This window comes from Lepisosteus oculatus, chromosome 8 (genome assembly GCF_040954835.1).
Source record: "Lepisosteus oculatus isolate fLepOcu1 chromosome 8, fLepOcu1.hap2, whole genome shotgun sequence".
In the NCBI taxonomy this organism is placed as follows: domain Eukaryota; kingdom Metazoa; phylum Chordata; class Actinopteri; order Semionotiformes; family Lepisosteidae; genus Lepisosteus; species Lepisosteus oculatus.
In genome coordinates this window covers 24,238,358-24,258,085 of record NC_090703.1, presented here as the reverse complement: position 1 = coordinate 24,258,085, position 19,728 = coordinate 24,238,358, and the positions used below count along the sequence as shown (strand labels likewise).

The window sequence follows — 19,728 nt, the reverse complement described above, 5'->3', positions numbered from 1 at the left end:
GACCGCTGGAGTGCAAATGAGTTTCTTAGACTGTCCAGCATTGTCCTCTGAATCAGGAATAAATTAATATATTTTTTAAGTTTAACGGGGACCATTCACACGATGTAGTTTACTCTGTGAAGAGCTAAAATTAACTGTTCTATTGAATATCAACGGTTTTCTCTGTCATTGTTTGTATTATTGTTTTTTTAATTGTAATTGTAATTTTGTTTCTTCATCCAACACAGCAGGCTGAAGTATGCTGTTTGTAGGCTATTAACATGCAATTCTGCAGATAAAGTAATAAGGATTAATATGTGTAAATTTGTTTTTTTCATTATTAATTTGCTCGTGGATGTTTCCCTAAGTTGTGCAAATGAAATATCTTAGATGTCTTTATTCTTGTAGATCATATGCTGTTTTAGCACTGTACTTTTTTAGAGGCAGTGTCATCCACTATTTAATAAAAAGAACAATCAAATAAACTGTAAGTCAGTTCTCAATAATGAGCCCTAAACAAGCACATTCAATATTCAGGACTTTTTAAACTGCATTATGAAAAATGTCTCTATGGAGCAATGAAAGTTGGAGATATGGGTACAAAGTCCTATGCACAACAACAGTACATAGCAGCAAGTGCTAAATTATATCAATAAAACCAGTCCATAAGACCTTGTATGTGTGGATGAGCACAGAGCAGCATTTGTTCCATATTCACTGTTACTGTCCATAGGAATATATTCCTAATGATCCCACTTATATATGTTGCAAATTTCATATATAATTGGGATCATTGTCGAGTTCATGCAATCCAGTTCTTTGAATAAGTTTAATAACTTTATGAGCACTTGATTTTATAAAAAGTGCCCATAACAGAGGAATCAAAATAATTATTCATTCACTGATAAAACTGTAGATACAGTATCTATAGTATATATATCACTTGAAGAAGGCTCCACATCCGAAACCCTTGTGTTTTTTTTCTTCTCTTCAGCAGGGAATAAACCTTTACTTATTCCCTGAAATCTATAAAATACAGATCGTAAATTAAATGCTATTGTACAGTATGATTCATATGACTTAATGGCTTAATAAAGGACTAATCATTGTTTACAGGTCTCACCTACATAACTAATTTACAAAACAATAGAATACATTTTTCTGGCTCAAAACCATTGTACCTTCACAATCAAAAAGTAAATTATACTGAATGTCACTCAAATATAAAAGATACACATTTTTAAGAATTGAATCTCCAGTTATTTACTTGAGTTGCCTCTTCTCTAATGATGTGCTACTCAGATGAAAACAGTGTGCCTGCTGATTTTTTATTCCCACTGAGCTATAACTCACCAGTGGTAATCAAAGTCTTTAATTAATCTGTTTGTTTATTGGTCTTCAAGTTAAAGCTCAACTGAAGCAAAAATCAGTTACATGAGTACTAGTACATGGGTTGCAAAACTGCTGCTATAGTAGCACAATCAAGGAAAGTAAAAGAACCCATGTGCTGCATGAAAGGTGGTAGAGTAGGAAACCCACAAGCAGCCCAGAGCTGTGTGTTACTGGAATTTGAGCTGAGGATGTGCACTGTGGAGATGCGAGGCAGGCTACTTGCTGACTAGTGAGCTGCATGTACTGTACCAAGCATGCAGATAGACATACAGTAGTTCAGAGAGACAGGGGAAATCTGGTACTCAAAATCTAGTTTGAATCCAAATCCAAAGGCTGGTAAACACGAGTAGATAGCAAGCTTTTGCAGACAACAAAGCCAAGGTGAAATCTGAGATACAGGTTACCAAACAAGCTAGGGGGAAAACTAGGAATGAAGACTTGAGGTGATAAAGAATCATAACTCAATAACAGGGCCCCAGGCTCTTCAGGTACTGTAGGAGTATTTTTCAACAACATCCGGGATGGCCATGGTTGCAAACTATAACTATTCATGGCAACTAAACACAACGTTTCAGCTGTGGAGCATTCTTCAGGTGTTCTTTTTCAAGTTAATCTGACGAAGGCTCCATGCCAAAGGTGTCTCTTTTCTGTTCCTTTCAACAAATTGTCCCTAAGGCATAATACTCTTTCTCCAATAATAAAATATAAACAGTTTTTGTACAATATATAGTGTACAGTAAAGTACAATATATAAAACATTATTTTAAAACTATTTTTTTACATCACAGTATGTTAAATATTAAAATAATATTAAAAAATGAAGTATTAAAATGAACAAACTAACAATATCCAGAATGCTTAGAGAGACTAGGGTAATTTTAAAATGTCCTTAAACAGAAATAGCCATTTTTAATTATTATAATCTAAAATGTATGTATATACATGATCTGTTTTTGCTGCCCTTATCTCTTAATTTGAATTAGTTGACATTATTATAGTTTTTATATTCATTTGGCTTGACCAAAGTTGTTGAAGAACTTTCTCATGTAGCTTCTATTTCATCTTAAGTTTTTTGATGTAACACTGAATGGAGTGTCTCATGCCTTTGTGTTTCCATTGTTTCCTTACAGTCGGGGAAGCGGGGGATAGGTCATGCTCCTTTTATAACCCTTGATGTGTGAAGAAGCTCAAACCAAAAGCTCTTAATGCTGTAAAGCCAGCTGTATGGGTTGCTTTTTCCATTCCACTGCAAAAAATCATTATACAGTATATAATATTTAAATATATATATATAGACTACTAATTAAAATGATATTATAATTCCCTGCAGTGGAAGCGAAACCAGACCTTGCCCTTTGTTTTGTGAATGTACTGGTAACTCCTACATACTGTAGTACCCTTGGAGTCATAACTTCCACTTTAACCAGTGTAACCTCCTGTGTACTAGAAATATCCTCAAAACCCACTATGGGTTGCAGCCCATAATATAATAACCTCTTCTCTAGGCAGGGAGTTTCCAACCCTGGTCCTGGGGAAACTCTGTGCCCGCTGATTCTCATTCTGACTGAGTTCTAAGTCACTGGTGGTATTTGAAGTGACTAGAGGGCAAGAGTGTCAGCTGGAGCTGGATGGGATACACCTTCAATGGGATGCCAGTCCATCATAAGGCACATACAAACACAAACAGACAAGTACAGAAATGTACAAACTCACATTAGGGCCAGTTTTTCCAGAAATCAGTTAATCTCCCAGTATGTCTTTGAACTATGATTAGAAACCAGAGCACCTGGAGGAAACCCACAAGAATATGCAGAAAACATACAAACTCCATGTACAGTAGATAATGCAGCATTCCAATCATGTGCTACATTAATTTTGATTCATAAGCAAAATAAATTATGCAAAGGAATTCTGTATTTGACATGAGAGATATACAATATTTAAGTCTGTGTGAAATACAGCATATATATTTCTCACATGCTTCCAAATTAAAAAACAAATTCTATTTTCTACAACAATACTTAGCAAGTCAAATACTAATCACAAGACAACAAAGTATCATACAAGGAATATACCACATTGAAGGTCATGCATCAAATACCAAAGGCAATAAGAGGAAAGCACAGATTATATATTGTAAATCACGCCATCAAATCTGACTATAATTTTGCATATGTAAGGAGGAAAAAGGAATGAGAACCAACTTCATGGTGTGTTCAAAATGGAAATACGTACAGTACTTGTAGACTGTTTTGCATATTGATTAAATTGCGCACTTAGGCATTTTGTCCTAGAAGGTTGTGATTCAGAGTTTACTGGAAAGGAAAGTCATTCATGTGTAAAAGGCAGAATATACACAATTGGATGTCTATTAGTTAATGTCAAGAATGTTGTACAAGTTTGAAACTACAATGTTTTGTTTAATTTTTCTTTTCATTGTTTCAGATAAATAAGAGCTTTAAATAGGTGTCCACCTACTATAGCTCAGACTGAAGAATGGCAATAAGAGTGTCTGAATAAAGCTGAAGGAGTACAGTTGTGTGGTGTCAAATTCTGTGGTGAGAGTGCAGGCTCTATCCTGTCAGTGAGCTAGCTCTATACTGTATGTGAGAGTGGTCAATATGTGAAAGATGGTAGGTTAGCCAGGCTGCATCTTTCTATGTGGTGTATTATATGCATCTGCCCCTTCTGGGGTTAGGTTTAGAAAAACAATCACAAAAGCACTGGTGCCCCTTGTGTAGACGTTACTCACAAAAGGGCAAGTATTTAGAATGAGGAGCCCGAGGGAATCTGGTAATGGAAAAGATGGCCTGGAAGGAGAGTGAGCAGAAAGGAAGACAGCCTTTTTGTTACGGATTCGGTACGAGAAACCGAAACCAGTGAATGAACCCACATGCAGGAGCTGACAAAACCTAGCCATGATCCAAAGAAAGCCGTAGTGGAAGAAACGAGCCGAGAGTCCAGGGGAAGCCAAAGATCCAAAACAGAGCGTGAGTACCGAAGCCAAGCCATGATCCGAAAAACCGTCGTCAAAGGGGGAAAAACCGTAATCCGAAAACCAAAAATGACACAATGCAGAAGAAGGAGTAGCGCAACTAGGAAGCTCGAAAGGAAAACCAATACTGAGCGAGGAGGTAGGCAAAGACAGGTGTTTAAGTACAGGATGAGACGGGTGTGGTGGTGAATAAGAAAACTGATAGGTCGACTGATGGAGTAAGGCTACGCCTTCTTCTGCCTCTTCCGTTGCCGGGAGGCAGGGATCGTAACACTTTTCTAAAAGTACGAGGAAACAGGGCTATTTTATTAGAAGCCAGTCATGTGAGAGTTTATGTGGTAAATGTGAACTAGTGTGTAAAGACCAGAGTGCTGAGGTATAGCAATGTGACCCTAACTCTACACATGGAGGACACGATGTCCTGCTACTGGCCTCTGGTCTGACTCTAAGGGTGTAACACTGCAATATGGAGGGTGGAAAATATGGGGGTTGACTGGCAGATTAACCAAGAAATCAGCAGCAAAGTTGTAAGTTAGCACAAGGAGCAAGGAGGCTCTGTGAAATTAATATCATGGAGCAGGAAATAAGTTACTTCAGGAAGGGGTAGATGTCCATTGAGTAGGACTGGACTCAGTGTGTGGTGTCTAGGAGCAGGAAGGCTCGTAGACAGAGAAAGAGTCATCAAGAAGCAAAGAAGCTCCTAGTAAAAGTGCTATCATGGTGTGGAGGAAGGCTTCCAAACAGTAAAAGCTTCGGCTGTTGCCATGTTGACAAGTTAACATGTAAGGTAAAAAAGATGGTAAGAGTGCATCTGGCCAAATGGGAGCAACCAAATTGAGCGAGATTCCATTGCTGCTTCCCACAAGAGACTAGTCTGAAAGGCAGCTGTACATGTTCCAATGCCTGAATTTGTGAGTGAGGGCTAGGGACGTGAGCAGCAACAGGTCTTTAAGACTGAGGGGCTTCTAGGACTTCAGGGTGACCTCGGACTATAGAAAACACCAGGGAGGAGATCACACACCTATCTACATCAGTGGGACTGCAGTGGAGATGGTCAGCAGTTTTAAGTTCCTGGGAGTTAACATCTCAGAGGACTTAACCTGGACCCACCACACCAACACCGTGGTCAAAACAGCACGGCAGCGCCTATTCTTTCTCCGTAGGCTAAAGAGGTTTGGCATGCCATCACATATCCAGGCCAACTTCTACAGGTGCACTATTGAGAGCATCCTGACTGGTTGCATCACTGCCTGGTATGGGAACTGCTCTGCCCGGGATTGCAAGGTACTGCAGAGGGTGGTGAAGTCAGTGCAGCTCATTACCGGCTGTGAGCTACCAAACATCCAGGATTTCTACTCACCTAGATGTCTGAAGAAGGCCAGGTCCATTCTCAAGGACCCCAGTCATCCCAGTCACAAACTGTTTTCCCTTCTACCGTCTGGTAAACGGCACCAGAGCATTCGGTCCAAGTCCAACAGACTACAGAACAGCTTCTACCTCCAGGCAATAAGACTGATAAATAGCCAACCTGCAGCTCCTTTAGCAAATCACCTGTAATGGCTACATGGACACACAGTTTTCACTGTATTCAGCATATCCTCACTACTTGTATATATTGCATACACCATGGACCCATAGCAGCTCTACTCATATTGAGTTTTATTCCGTTTCTATTACATCTATTATTATGTAACCTTATTTTCATAACCTCAATTTTGTGATTTTTGTGTTTGTGTGATTTCTGGGATTCTTGTGATTTTTGTGAGCTCGCAGAAAAGACATTTCATTGCCAGCAACTACTGCTGCACGCTGTATTGTTGTGCATTTGATAAATTAACTTTGATTTGATTGGATTTGATTTGAGGAGGTCATGGACAGGACTGAGGCATGGGAGAGTATAGAGTGAAAAGGCATGTGATGAATACAGGACTGCTAGCAGAGGGCTCCATGGTCTTAATATGTAATCAAGCTCAAATTGAGTGAGTGTGAGAAATCGATGTGACATGTTTCATCCCAGAGGTGACACTCTTCATCCCAGATACCCCTATGGGGGGAGATTAAGAGCGCTTCTTTTGGAAGAGAGTGCAAGTATAAGAGAATAAACATAGTGTTACAGCTACAGTATGGTAAGTGACTATTGAAGGTTCTTTACCAATCTAGATACAATGGTTATCACCTGGAGCTTCAAAGCATGGAGAGAACTATGGTGGTTACTTAGTTGTTTTGGGTGTGAGAAACATTGATCAAATCACTCATCTGGTTTACCTTGGTTAATTACGATCTGGGTAAACGATTAAGTAAAGGAACAGGTAAAGGTTTATTCCTAATGGTGTATGCTTGAAGAAGGCTCCATGGGTGAAATTTTGTGTCTCTTTTCCATTCCTTTCATCATGGAATAAACCTTAACTTGTTCCTTTGCAGCCTGCACTGAAATATAAAAATATAAATACTCTGAAGCAGCAACCTACTCGAACTTCTTAACTGATTAAGGGTCAATCAATAGTCCAGAAACACAGTATAAAACAGCCAGATACAGGAGGGGAGGACACAAGAAGAACCAGTAGGACAGAAGGTGAGAGGTCCTTGTCCGGGTCATTCATAAACACCACGTTTGAGTCAAGCATTTGAATCTTGTGAGGAGACCATGCCATTTGGTTCTTTTAAGGAAACTGATTATTGGTATGAAGAATTCCCTGGTTAAAATGGCCTCTCCTGGTTAGTGTGCATTTTTTAGAACAAGAAGATAGGTTTCACATTCACTTTGTAGCATCTGGGTTTACAGACGTCTGTTGGTTTTAGCATTCGTAGGCATTATACTCAATCACTCAAGTATCTAGTTAAAATCTAACCATTTGATGGTTATGGTTATTTAATTTAATTATTGACTAACCTGCTTAGTCTATATTCTTTATTTTCATAACCCACTATTTGTAACAATAACAAACGTTCCCTAACAGACTGTAATGGACATGTCTGTCAACACGGGCCCGCCTGGATTACATCCTTAAATTATGGCCACGCACGAAGCATCACAATATCTGATATAGTAACATATAGAATCTTACTCAACCATCCACATTGTTATTTCACACTATAAGGTTTTATTGTTTAAAAGGGAAAGAGTCCCCACATCAGCATGCTTTCACCACCATGCCAGTTATTTCTTCCTGGCATTTCTCATGCTGTAGCAACTGTAGTCTGAAAATGGTGAACATCTACTGTACCTTGTACCAAGTTTTGGCTTATCCCACACAGATTCATTGTTTTAGTTAAAATAATATATATTTGAATGGCAGTTTGTACAGATTCCTAATGAATTGATTTTGGTAATTTTTAGTAAACTGAAATGATTAACAGTCACCTGGCATTATTCTGAAAGGTGACTTAAGCTTATTATTTTAGTATACCAAGGAACAATTGTACTCAAAACAATTAACAAACCCATCTGCACACTATTTAAAATGTAAACATTTTGTTCTGCATGTACTCACTGAACTATTTATGTAAAAAGTCCCAAAGTGTTTATGGCTTTTCATAAGGTAAGAGAAAATATTATAGACAGCCACTAAGAAAGCATTCAGCAGATTTTGTGTATTAAGTATCATAAAAACGAATGATTTTGAAAAAAAAAACCCTTTCTGAAATACTTAAAGATATTAAAGATACAGTAATAAAGTCAATTTTCCCAATATTCTTGATAATATTGGATATTATAAGAGCTGAAAAACTAAACTATGTTGTCTGTTGTGTGTGTCTTAAGTTTCTGTATGTTAAAAAGCAGATTATATGTGGTAAGAACAACTTAAAAGTTAATAATTTTATTGGGCCTTGGCCTAATGATAATTATAATACCTGTGCATCCTGTGGAGATGTGATTTGGTCACCCATAATAGAAGATCTTATAGCTGAAAGAGAGGACTAGTTGTGCAATCAAAAAAATCAAACCCACCACAGACAAGGACACAATTCCAAATACTTATGAACCTAGCATTGGCACACTTTGCATTCTTCTGACTGTTCTTAGGTCCATCTTTAGTTAAAAAGTCATATTAATCTCTTGACTCAGATTGAGATTTCTCTTCCTGAACTGACCATTTAATTTAAGAAACACCTTAAAAACCATGGTACAGTACTTCTTTTTAAATTCTCATATAAGTGATTCATCAAGTGGTGATATATGTACTTCAAGGACCATTGATTTTCACTCATTTTACTGCTTAGAATGACATGCTTTTCTTCATAGAAAAATATGTATGGCCTCATCACAGGTTTTATACATCAGTCTCCTTGATTTGGATGATATAATCAAACAGTAATCAGGTCTTTCCCATTGCTATGACCATGTGTAAAATATATTTTAGGGAGACGCTTTCATTAACTGAAGATGTTGCAAGTAAACATTATCATGCTTTCACAATTACAAAGTTTCCTTCCTATTGGGCAAGGAGATAAGGTTGGGTTTAAGTTCTGTAGTTTAGAGCCTAATATGGCAACTACAGCATCTTTACCATCTTATAGCCTGATCTTTTTGGCTCTTAGAAGCCAGACAAGGCTGGGCCTAGTCAGTATTGGGATCGGTGACCTCCAAGGAAACCTATATTGCTACTGCAAGTGGTGCTGGTGGACCAGTAGGTGACACTCTTCCTTCTAGAACTCAATATCCAAACCAATGCCTCAGTACAGTGGCTAGACATACTGTTCTGTATAAGCTGCTATCCTTTAAAATTTTAACTAAATTAAAAATGACAAAGTGACAAAGTGAAATTTGTTTGTGTTCTCTGTCACATAAGATTCGATTTATCTACTGTTAGGACTTGATGAGGACTAGATGAAGGTCAGATATGTCTTAATACCGTATGTAAAACCATAGAATCATAAGTGGTGTACTTTCGTTTTCATATCACTGTAGGAATAAGGCCAATCAGAATTTAACATTAAAATATATGGAAAACATGAGAAAACTAAAACAGATAATGCATGTGCACAAAACTTTTTCCCAGTCAGTGGATAAAAGTGTGACAATACAGTAGCAATGAAGAGATGAAGAGGGCTTGCTAACCTCTCAAAACATTCTCTACAAATGTTGAACAAGACATTGAGAAACCAATTATTCTTCGCTGTCCCCTTAGAGTATTACAGTACGTACAAGATAATTAAAGAGCATCCACAGTTCTCTGTCAGACACAAGCAGCTTACAGTAGTCACATTACTGATTCTAGTGCCTCTGTTGAGGTGCACCAGAGGCAGGTTAGCCCACATCAGCTCTGACAACAATCCATTGCATTCATCACTATCTAATAAATGTTTCAGCCCAGACTTGGTAACAACTAATGTCTTACAATTGCAGGCCAGCACATTTTTCAAAAATACCTTTGCCTCCTTTGCTAACATCACAAAATCAATACAGACTTCTGAATTCAGGCAAATCTTTCAATGTTTCCATTTCTATTCCATTTCTATGAAATGTTAAATTAAATTGGATAAAAATATCACTATTTTTTTTTGGGGGGGGGCAAAAAAACAGGATATCATTCCCCCACATTTTTCCTATTATTGTTTTTATGATGTGTTTGCTCAAATGTTGGTCTTCCTCAAAGATTAGAGAAATGTTTATTAAAGAGTTTCATTTACAGAAAAAAGGCAGACTAAGTGTAAGCATTAACAAATGCTTACACTTAGTACAAAGACCCAGTTTAGTTTTTGTCCAGGACAAATCCAAATTGGCATTGTTTCACTTAGACACTTTTGTTTCCCACACTTACAGTACATAGAAAGGATTTGTCACTGGACTTCAGCCTTGTAGAATAAGAAACGTCCAGCTGCTTTCACAGCTGTAAAACTACAGGAAGCAGCCAACCACATCTACAAGGAGAGCTATTGTGTTAAGGAAGTTTGAGAGTGTCTGTCAGAGGAGAAATGGGGAGAACCTGCCTGAACAGGTTTTCTAATTAACTTCCGCATTTGAGCAGAATCAATCAGTATGACTACTCTTTGCTAAAATGTTAAGTATGGCAGAAGCCTGTATGTATTCACCACTGTGACATCTCTTTTTGGTTGTGGGGAAATGCCGGTAATTCCACCAGAGCTACATCAAGACAAACTGTAGTTACCTACTGTACTGTATGTAAACCTCGTACTGATGTGATGAATGAATTTACTTGTACAATAAAACAGTGTAACAGTAAAATGTAAGAGTGTTTTAAGTCAATACCTTTTCACAGATTCAAAATGTACATTATTCAATAATTAATACAACCACAAAACATGAAAAAAACAGTAAACCAACAATGCCTTTATATAAATGGCTGTTAATTCACTTAGGGATCGCAAAGAAAATAATTCATGTCAGAGAAAGTGAGCAAAGTGTATGGTGTATGGTCTTACAATACCTTTTAAAGTATGATAATCATCTCTGTTGATTGGTTGTGACATCATCAGTGGTAATGTCCTTCTCAACTCAGCAGGATTCACATTGGTTGGTTACTTGGATGATTGACCATGACCTGCAGCTAGAAACATTATCAAGACGTGCAGTGACAGAGAAGCTTCACATCTCAGCTGAGCATTTATCATTAAAAGTAACAGCATGGACATGGATGAGAGCATGTTTTATGACGTTCTGGTTTGTGTTAGAGCCTCAGGGTATGATGCTTATCGGAGAGGTTGCTATCACCTGCGTTCCGAATGCTATACAATATGCAGAGCCCTAAGCTACTAGGGTTATTGTTTTGTCAACCCAACAGAAAGATTATTAGAAATATTTAATAACAAAAAATAATTCAGTGTTATATTATGTCTTGCTGCTATAACATCATTAATCCACGGCTCTGCAGATGGACACATTTGCATATCTTTAAGTAATTGAAAAAACTGTAGGCAGCATGGTTGCATGGTGGTTAGTACTGTAGCCTCACAGTTCTTGGGTTCTTGGCGGAGTGTCTTCTATATGGAATCTGCATGAGCTCCCCCTGTCCTCATAGGTTTTCCCTGGGTGGTCTAGCTTCAGAAGTCTAAAGACATACTGTCCAGAGAAATCTACAAATCTAAATTGTTCCCTGTTTGTGAGCCAAATGCATGGATTCTGCAATGGACTGGTATCAAATCCAGAGTTTTGTCCTGCTTTGAGTCATTTCAGGTCAGGCTCTGGGTCACCTGTGACTCTCCAAAGACAAAATGGTAACTGAAAATAAATTCTCCAAAATGGCATTTTAAAACTAATAAGGAGTTTAAGTAATGATATTTTGCAAATTTTAGAAAAGTCTTAATAAAAGCTCTAAAAGTCTACTGTTATTATTTATTACATCATTATTATGTTTATGTTTAATTGTTTATAAATCCTTAATTTGGTGCACATTGAGCATACATGAAAGCACATGAAAGATAAAGGATTTGCACAAAAGTAAATATGTGTGCCCCGAGGCCTGAAATAGTGCATAATAAACCTAGTTAATTTTTAAGAGTTGTTGTAAGGCACAGTTGGAGAATGATAAAGATACTCTGTGTACAGTTTAAACTGTGCATATGAAATACTTTCAGTACATGATGAACAATAGATAGCAATGTCAAATAAAGGTGGAAGAACAATTGTTTTTAAGCAAATACCTATTTGTAGAGGTCACACTGGTGTGTTTTCTCAGGTATGATCTGTATCTCACATTTCCACTGTATTAATTTTTTCACCATTTCATAATCTCAGGCTGTGATTAAATAAAAAGGAATGGGAAGTAGATAACAATTCACAAAAGGCATCCAATATTGAAGAAAAGAAGAATGCTTCAAAACTATAATCAATGATGGTTGTGTTGACTGGAATTATTAGGACTGCCATCAGAAGGCACTTCTGTACACAAAGTATTGTGGAGGTCTGGAACAAACTGCCCAGCCATCCTGTGGAAGCTGATTGCCAGGCATTCTAAATGAAACAGGAGAATGTAATCCTTGAATCAATAATACATGTATACTAGTAAACCAAATAAGCAAGCTAAGTTAGATTTCCTGCTCTCGAGAGTAATATTTCTTATCTTATTAAATTCACAGACATACAGTAAATACTTTTGTTTGCACATTATTAAAAGGGGGATCATTTTGAGAAAATAAAATTTCTTTTTATATACTATTTTGAGAGAATGTGACTACAGTAAAGTGAAAAAAACAGGGACATGGTCACATTTAAAAGATACCAATAAGTAGGAAGTAATTGTATTGGCAGTACATGGATTTACTTGTAAGCAAAAAAAATGGTCATAAAAATAATTAGGAAGCCAAATAATATAATTAATTCTTAGTAGTCATTTATTCATTTTATGAAAGTTTGTGGTGGCCTGTTAATTTTACACTTTCATTATTTTTTTTTAAACACTTCACAGAAGATTAATACAGTAGCTTACTTTGGTTTTATGAAGCTTCTACCATAAATAATGGTTTTAATTATGGTTGTAAGACTAAAGTAGGAAATTCTTTTAAGGTAAACCAGGCACACCTAGAAGAGATGCCTGAGGCAGGTATAAATAGAAGAAGACCTGGCTTTTGTTTGTCTTTTCAATACTATTGTGGTAAGAAAACATTTTGCTCCCAATTGAAAATAAGCAAAAGTATTGATATGGAAACATCTAGATCTTTGCAGGAAAAACAAGAATAGTCATCGACTTAGGAATGGTTAAGGAACATGAACTTGGTGTAAACCTTTTGCATTCAACCTTAACAAAGAGTTTGTGTTGGTAAGCAGCTCAGCTGCTCAACTATAGACAGAACACTAATTATATTATTTACAGTATATTATCATATTTTGGGCTCTAAAGATTGAGCCGTATTTATTTTTGATAGTTTTCAGTTTTGCAGTCTAATAGCACTGTAGGTTTTCAGTTTTTCCCACTCTTTTATTTTTGTTTTTTTGTGTTGAATCTGTCTGTAAAAGATTCCAAACCACACATCAGGCCCCTATGTGTTACTATGTGCCTACATAATCCAGACAAAACTACCTGCCAGTAGTGTAATAGCATGACCCTGCCTTTTGAAAGCTGTTAAGTTATGTATCACATACTGAATAGTTTATTTACAAATGTCAAAAAAAGAACAACTTGGTATTTTTCAAGTCTTGCCCAGCAATTCAAATTTTAAAACTGAAAAAGACAATCCCTTAAAAAAACAATTTTATAAGCGTTTCAATACTTGTGGGATACATGTTCAAATGGTTAGTCAGACTGTATTCATTAAGGGAATTATTCACCAAAATAAGCAATATACAGTACAGAAAGCTTAACAAAGATTCAGTTTTATAACAGTCGGTTCTGCATTGTATTAATGTTAAAAAATAACTATGAAAATAATGTATTAGGACAAATTTATTCTCAACAGTAAATTCTATTATAGTAAAGTTACCACACCTCAGACATTTAGAAGTAATTTCATTCACGCCTCATTACAAATTAATTGTCACTCTCCAGTAGCTGCTTGAACTTTGTCTTTGCCTAGAAAAGGTTGTGAAATGAAGTCAGTCTGATTATCAGGTATCATTTTTGGTATTTACTGTTTATACCACTTTCGTCTTAAAGGTTTTCAAAGCACTTTTCTATATGAGAAGGGACACACTTCATCCACACATTGGCTGCAGAACCCATTCAACTGCAGGACCCACCTGGGTGATGTTTGGCCATAAAGCACAACAGATAAATGAGAGAGAAATTGCTTCACCTAATGAATATATGGGAACTTAGGGATGCCAGATTGTACAAATTCCAGACTGGAAACAATGACAATGGATCTCTAATGGCCAAGCAGTCAGCACTTCGTTTAAATGTCACATCTGAACAATAGCACCTGATACAGCACAGTATCCCCACTCACCATACTGGGGCTGTGGTTTAGAAATTGTAGTGGAGAAGGAAGAGTTCCATCTACAGGCCTACTACACTACTAAGAAAGCTATTGAAGTCTCCATTGGCCAGAGGACCAGTGTTTTGGCATTGTGGAATTACAGTAGTATATTGGCATTGGATTTGGTGTGGCTCTGAGGGCTGAGAAGTTCCAAATCCCAGCAGGACTGACAATTGACAGTTGCAGATTGACAATATCTGGCAGCTCTCCACAACGCATGTTACTACTACACTTACTCCCTGCATGCCTAGTTCTACATGGCTTGGCACCTCCATACCAGTCTGACTTGTTATTTTCCTGCTTCCCACCTGGCTACCTTTGTTTATCTGACTGGTGTCCTGTTTATCCCCCACATATCTACAGTACGGTACAGGGCCTTCTGCTGTTACAACCCAAAGAATTATATCCCCAGGGATATCAGATAGTTACCTTTTTCAGGAAGGCCTTTATTTAATTGGTGTCTGTTTCTAACTCTTTGCATCTTCAACTGCATTCTAAACCCTTGTTTTATTTTTTATAATTCTGTTAGCTCCTCTCCTTTTTTGTTACTATAAAGCTGTTTGAGAAGCTACTTTTAAAGGCACTTTATAAATTAGTTAATAATTATTTTATAATAATAAGTGCTCAAAGTTCACATTACTAATTTCTTTTAAATATACTGTAAAAGCTGTGAATCTCCTGTGGGACATAGGGGCTTTAGTTTGCAGCGAGAGTGAGGCAACTCAGCAGTATAGTGTTACCTCTGAAATTAAGCAGACAACTCTGGAAAAAGTCCACTGAATTTACAACATTATAATTATTTTATACAGTATACTGTTTCATTTTTTCTTTTTGTCAGGTACCCTTACCCATGTAGCATTGAAGCTTTAAATTTCTTACAATGCGGGCAAACAAACTCAGCTGCTAATTACTTAGCCAATGCAAATGACTGCTAGGTGCTTTTGTCACTTTCAAATAAATTATCTTTACTTTTGTAATGTAGCTATCATAAAAGGAATATCTCCAGGTCAGCATGTAGGAGAACCGAACCATGTTTAGGAGATCATCTTTAGGAAATGGCAGAAGATAAAATACAAAACGTACTTGACAGCCATCCCCATCTATTACTACTAATTTATTTGGCTAATGCATTTTATACTTACATCTACACCCATTTATACAGTTAGGTATTTCATTTTAACAATCTAAGTACCTTGCTTAAGGGTACAACGGTAGTGTCTCACTTGGTGTACCCACAACCTTCCAGTTAATCTTTCATCTTTCATTATTCATTAATTTCTTACACTTATATAGTTCTTTCTTTTCTGCACACTCCACTCAAAGCGCTTTATAGGTAATAGGGACTCCCATCCACCACCACCAATGTGCAGCATCCACCTGGATGATGTGACAGCAGCCAAAGTATGCCAGTATGCTCATAACACACCTGTAAGTGGGGAAGGGAAAGGGAAAGAGTAATGAAGTCAATTTATAGACAGGAATTATTAAGAAGTCAGGATAGGTGGTAAAGGCAAGAGAGAAAATGTGTCCAGGACAACGGTATAAAACCCCTACATTTTTTTTCTAAATGTCCTGGGATTTTTAATGACCACAGAGATTTGGAACCTCAGTTTTACACCTCATCTGAAGAATGGCTCCCTGTTTTTATACTAGTATAGTGTCTCCATTACTACATCTGGGAATTAGGACCTACGGTTACCAATTCTGAGTGATATACAGTATCTGCTCACAAATATAAAAAATCCAGAATCCTAAGCACTGATCCACAGTGCCCCCACCACCATCAATCTCTTTTGATTTTGAAGCTTGGTAGGCTTCTAAATTGAGCCAGCTGTCTAATTGCCACTTTACTCTTTCAGGACTTCCCTTTCACATTTGATAGTGGTCAGCACAAACAGTAACTACACTATGCACTTTTGTGTCTTTGCCATGATCTACAGGGCCTTGCTAAAAATTGTTTCAGATAAACTTGGTCTGGTATACAGACAATGCATCATAGTTATTTGTTTAATTGATATTTTTGTCTCACAAAAAGTACATAATAATCTTGCTGTGATAATTTAATGATCTGTTTCTTTGTTAATTAAATAAACATTTGTTTCTTTCTTAGACATTTTTCCTGACTAGTGCATTTATTCGGGATTGGTTTAGTGTCATCACTGAGCCATATTTTTTTTTATGTTTTAACTGTTACCATGACATTTAATAGAGTTTATTTAACTAAAGTTCAGGAGGGATGACAACAACCACGCTCAATCATTCCCAGCCTTCGTTCTTCCTCCACCGAACACTATAAATAGCAAATGCGATATCTCTCTCCCTCGCGTGTGACTTTTTTGCATTCTACAGTACCTCCACTCCAACTCCACCTCTGCAGCTACCCCTTGGTTACCTTGCGGGGGGGGTCCTGGCCTCCTCGTCCTACGGCCAGGAGGTCGGCCCTCAGCCAAGTGGGTTAACCCAAATAGTCACTCCACAATAGTTCATTACGCTTCGATTTTGGGGCGTTGACATTCCTCGTGAAACCCTGTTGACCATATGGCCCAGAGATTAATTAAGTAGGATACATGATTGATCCAACTGAAAAAGAAAAACTATGCTTAAGGTAGCACAATCTAAAACATATACAGTTACCAGCTGATTCGCTTTTTGTTGAATTGCAATACATTGGTTCCAGTAGAATTCAGTACAATATTAAAGAACATTACTTATTTATTTTAATTGCAATCAAATCTCTATGGTTCATGCTGTGAAAAGAGACTGTGAAAAGGTTATCGAAGTGGGGTATTATCTCTTGCACAATTAATTTTAATTGCCCTCTTTTAAATTCCAGGTTAAACACGCAACTCTCTTGTTTCATTATCTGCTGTCTTCAGTAAAGTCTTTACACAGCAGCTGTACTGTATGGATATGTAATACATTTATCCCATTTTCATATTATAATTGTATTTTTTAGCAGATGCCTTTATCCAATTACAGAACAAAATCAGTAATTACAGAACAAAATCATTCAAATACAATATAAATACTAAGTTAAAATCAAAAGTGATAAAAACATTGCAATTCTCAAGCTGCATAGAGTAAAAAAAATCCATTAAGTGGTAAATGATATGTAGATGAAAAATCATTGATTACAGTGAAGCACGATTGCAGCTAAGCAATGTGCTGTATTGGTTGGTGTTACAAGTTCATGACAGCATGAGAGAAATCACAGTTGCAGTAAAAACAGATGAGTCTGGAGGAGAGGTTGAAATGTGGTCAGCGACTGAGCAGTTCTGATTTCAACAGGTAATTCATTCTACTAGTGTGAAGCCTGGGATGAGATAGAGTAGGCCCTGTAGGTGAGGGAAAGAAGATGAGGAAAATAATCTGGTAGATGAAGGCTGAGGGTGGAGAGATCAACACAAGGAGAAGAGGAAAAGAAAAAAGGGAAACCAATTTAGAGAAATCTAAAACTGAAATTCAGTTTTGGTTGAGTTTAAAAAGATGTTCACTTTGAGATTATGGAACTACATTCAGGAGGCGATAATTGAGAGACAGACATTAATACGGGAGGAGACATGAGAATTTGGCATCATTTGCATAGAAGGGCTGTGAAAAGACTTTGGAGTAAGTCGATCAGTAGTGTAAAAGGAGAACATTTGGGAACAGAGCACAGAGCCTTGAGGGAAAGAGTGAAGAGTAAATGAGGCACAGAGAGCGACAGGCACCAATAGACAGTGATTGTGTTTACTGGAGAAATAAGCATATGTGGTGCCAGACATTCTATGGGTCTTGACTAATCATAGTGTGATCCATAGGTCAAATGCAGCAGAATATTCAAAAAGGATTAAAGCAGATGAGAGGGAAGTAGCAAGAACTGATTGAAGGGCATCAATAACTGAAAATCACCAGTTATCTAATAGAGTGGATAATGTGCTGCTTGTTCAAAGTTTTTAAAGTGAAAGTGGAGAAGAGCAATAGAGCAATATTTCTGAAGAGATGTGTAATGGGGTCTTGTTTAAAAGAAAACAGAAAACAGCCTGATAGAGAATGAAGGATATAAGTACAGTAGTAAAAGGATCAGATAGGAGTCTGAAGAAGAAGAAAGAGGGAGGATTCAGTGAAGGACTGGAAATGTGGGGAGTGAGTAGAGTGTGGGAGATAAGGATGTAGGTGATGTCATTGAAGAAGAAAGCAAAGCCATCAATCAAGACAGAGTAAGGGAAAGGGAGGAACTGAGAAGGGATATGAAGGAGAATGTGTCAGGGATCTGGCAGGTAGTTCTCCAAGGATCCTGTGCGTAGACATGGGCTCTGTGGGATGCAGAGGCAAACAATCCAAAATTGTAACCCAAAAGGAGAGATCAAAAGGCAAAAGTCAAATCCAAAAACCGAGAAAGCCGACAAGAAAACAATGCGCACTAGAAAACTCTAAGAGGCTTTACAATAGTGAGCAGGGTTTGGTGTGTGAGGAAACTTTAAATACTGAAGGGAGAGGAACATGGTTGGATAATGGGTTCAGGAGTGCGAATCTGAGGAATCTGGTGCCTGTGAGAATGTGATGGGTTTAGTTAGAAATGAGAGTGTGAAATGGTGGGTTTGGGACTTTAATGGGGTTTGCAAGGGTGAGTGCGGGGCGTGATAGAATGTCTGCATATTGTTAGTACAATACTGAATGTTTGATTCGTAATAGGAATATTTGGCAGAGACAGGAGCTGAAGAAAAGAACAAGGGAGGATTAGAGTCAATGACAGAGGGTGGCGTAGATCTCCATTTTGTTTCTCAGGTGAAAGCAGTTTGTTCTGGCTGAGTAGAGCATGGACAGATGTAGACAGAGGGAGGCAAGAGATGAAGTAAGTACTTTAAAAGGAGTGGAAGTGGCAGAGTCCATGTTAGGAAAATCAATTTTTAACATTTAGGTTGTACTGCTTAATGTATTTTGAAAATTGTAACTGATAAACTCATCCAAAAAGGCTTTCTAAGGTGAAGGAATTAATGGGATCATTGTTATCATTGGATAATAACCTTTTCTTACATTGTTTCAAGATTGTGGTTGTTATCCAAAATGGAGGAGAAAAAAAAATTAATGACATTGAAGAGCCTTGAATGTCACACCAAAGTCTTCCTGGTGAGAGATACTGTATAATATGATTAAACCAGGATTTAATTAATGTACATTTGTTTTCCACTATAGAGCTTAATCAAGGACAGAGCATGAACTGTAATACATGCTTTGTTGTTTTTAGAGCTACATTCAGTTGTAGAAAGTATGCGCATGTTTAAAGAAAAATAGGACATAGTCATTAAATCCAAACTGATGAAAAAACAAACATACTGACTTCCACATATGCACAAATAAATCATATACTGTATACAGTACATATGAGAATCTAATAATTAATTTAATAATTAGTTGTTGTTACTATAATATTATTGATTATTGAGACTTCTGTATCATTGTTTTTAAATCACAGATGACAAATTTATTAAATAATTTTGTATCTCTTA

The 19,728-nt window shown here is 37.1% G+C and overlaps 1 protein-coding gene across 6 annotated transcripts in view; it reads right to left on the bottom strand.

The window, feature by feature from the left end:
• The window catches only part of tmem121aa (transmembrane protein 121Aa), a 162,022-nt gene that overhangs the window by 12,570 nt on the left and 129,724 nt on the right, over positions 1-19,728 (bottom strand). For 4 of the 6 annotated variants that reach the window (XM_015351160.2, XM_015351156.2, XM_015351157.2 and 1 more), the window contains one exon: positions 10,756-10,875. The exons of the other annotated variants lie outside the window; for them this stretch is intronic. The gene's annotated coding sequence lies outside the window, so the exon portion shown is untranslated. The remainder of the gene's footprint in view (positions 1-10,755; positions 10,876-19,728) is intronic. 6 annotated transcript variants of the gene reach the window in all.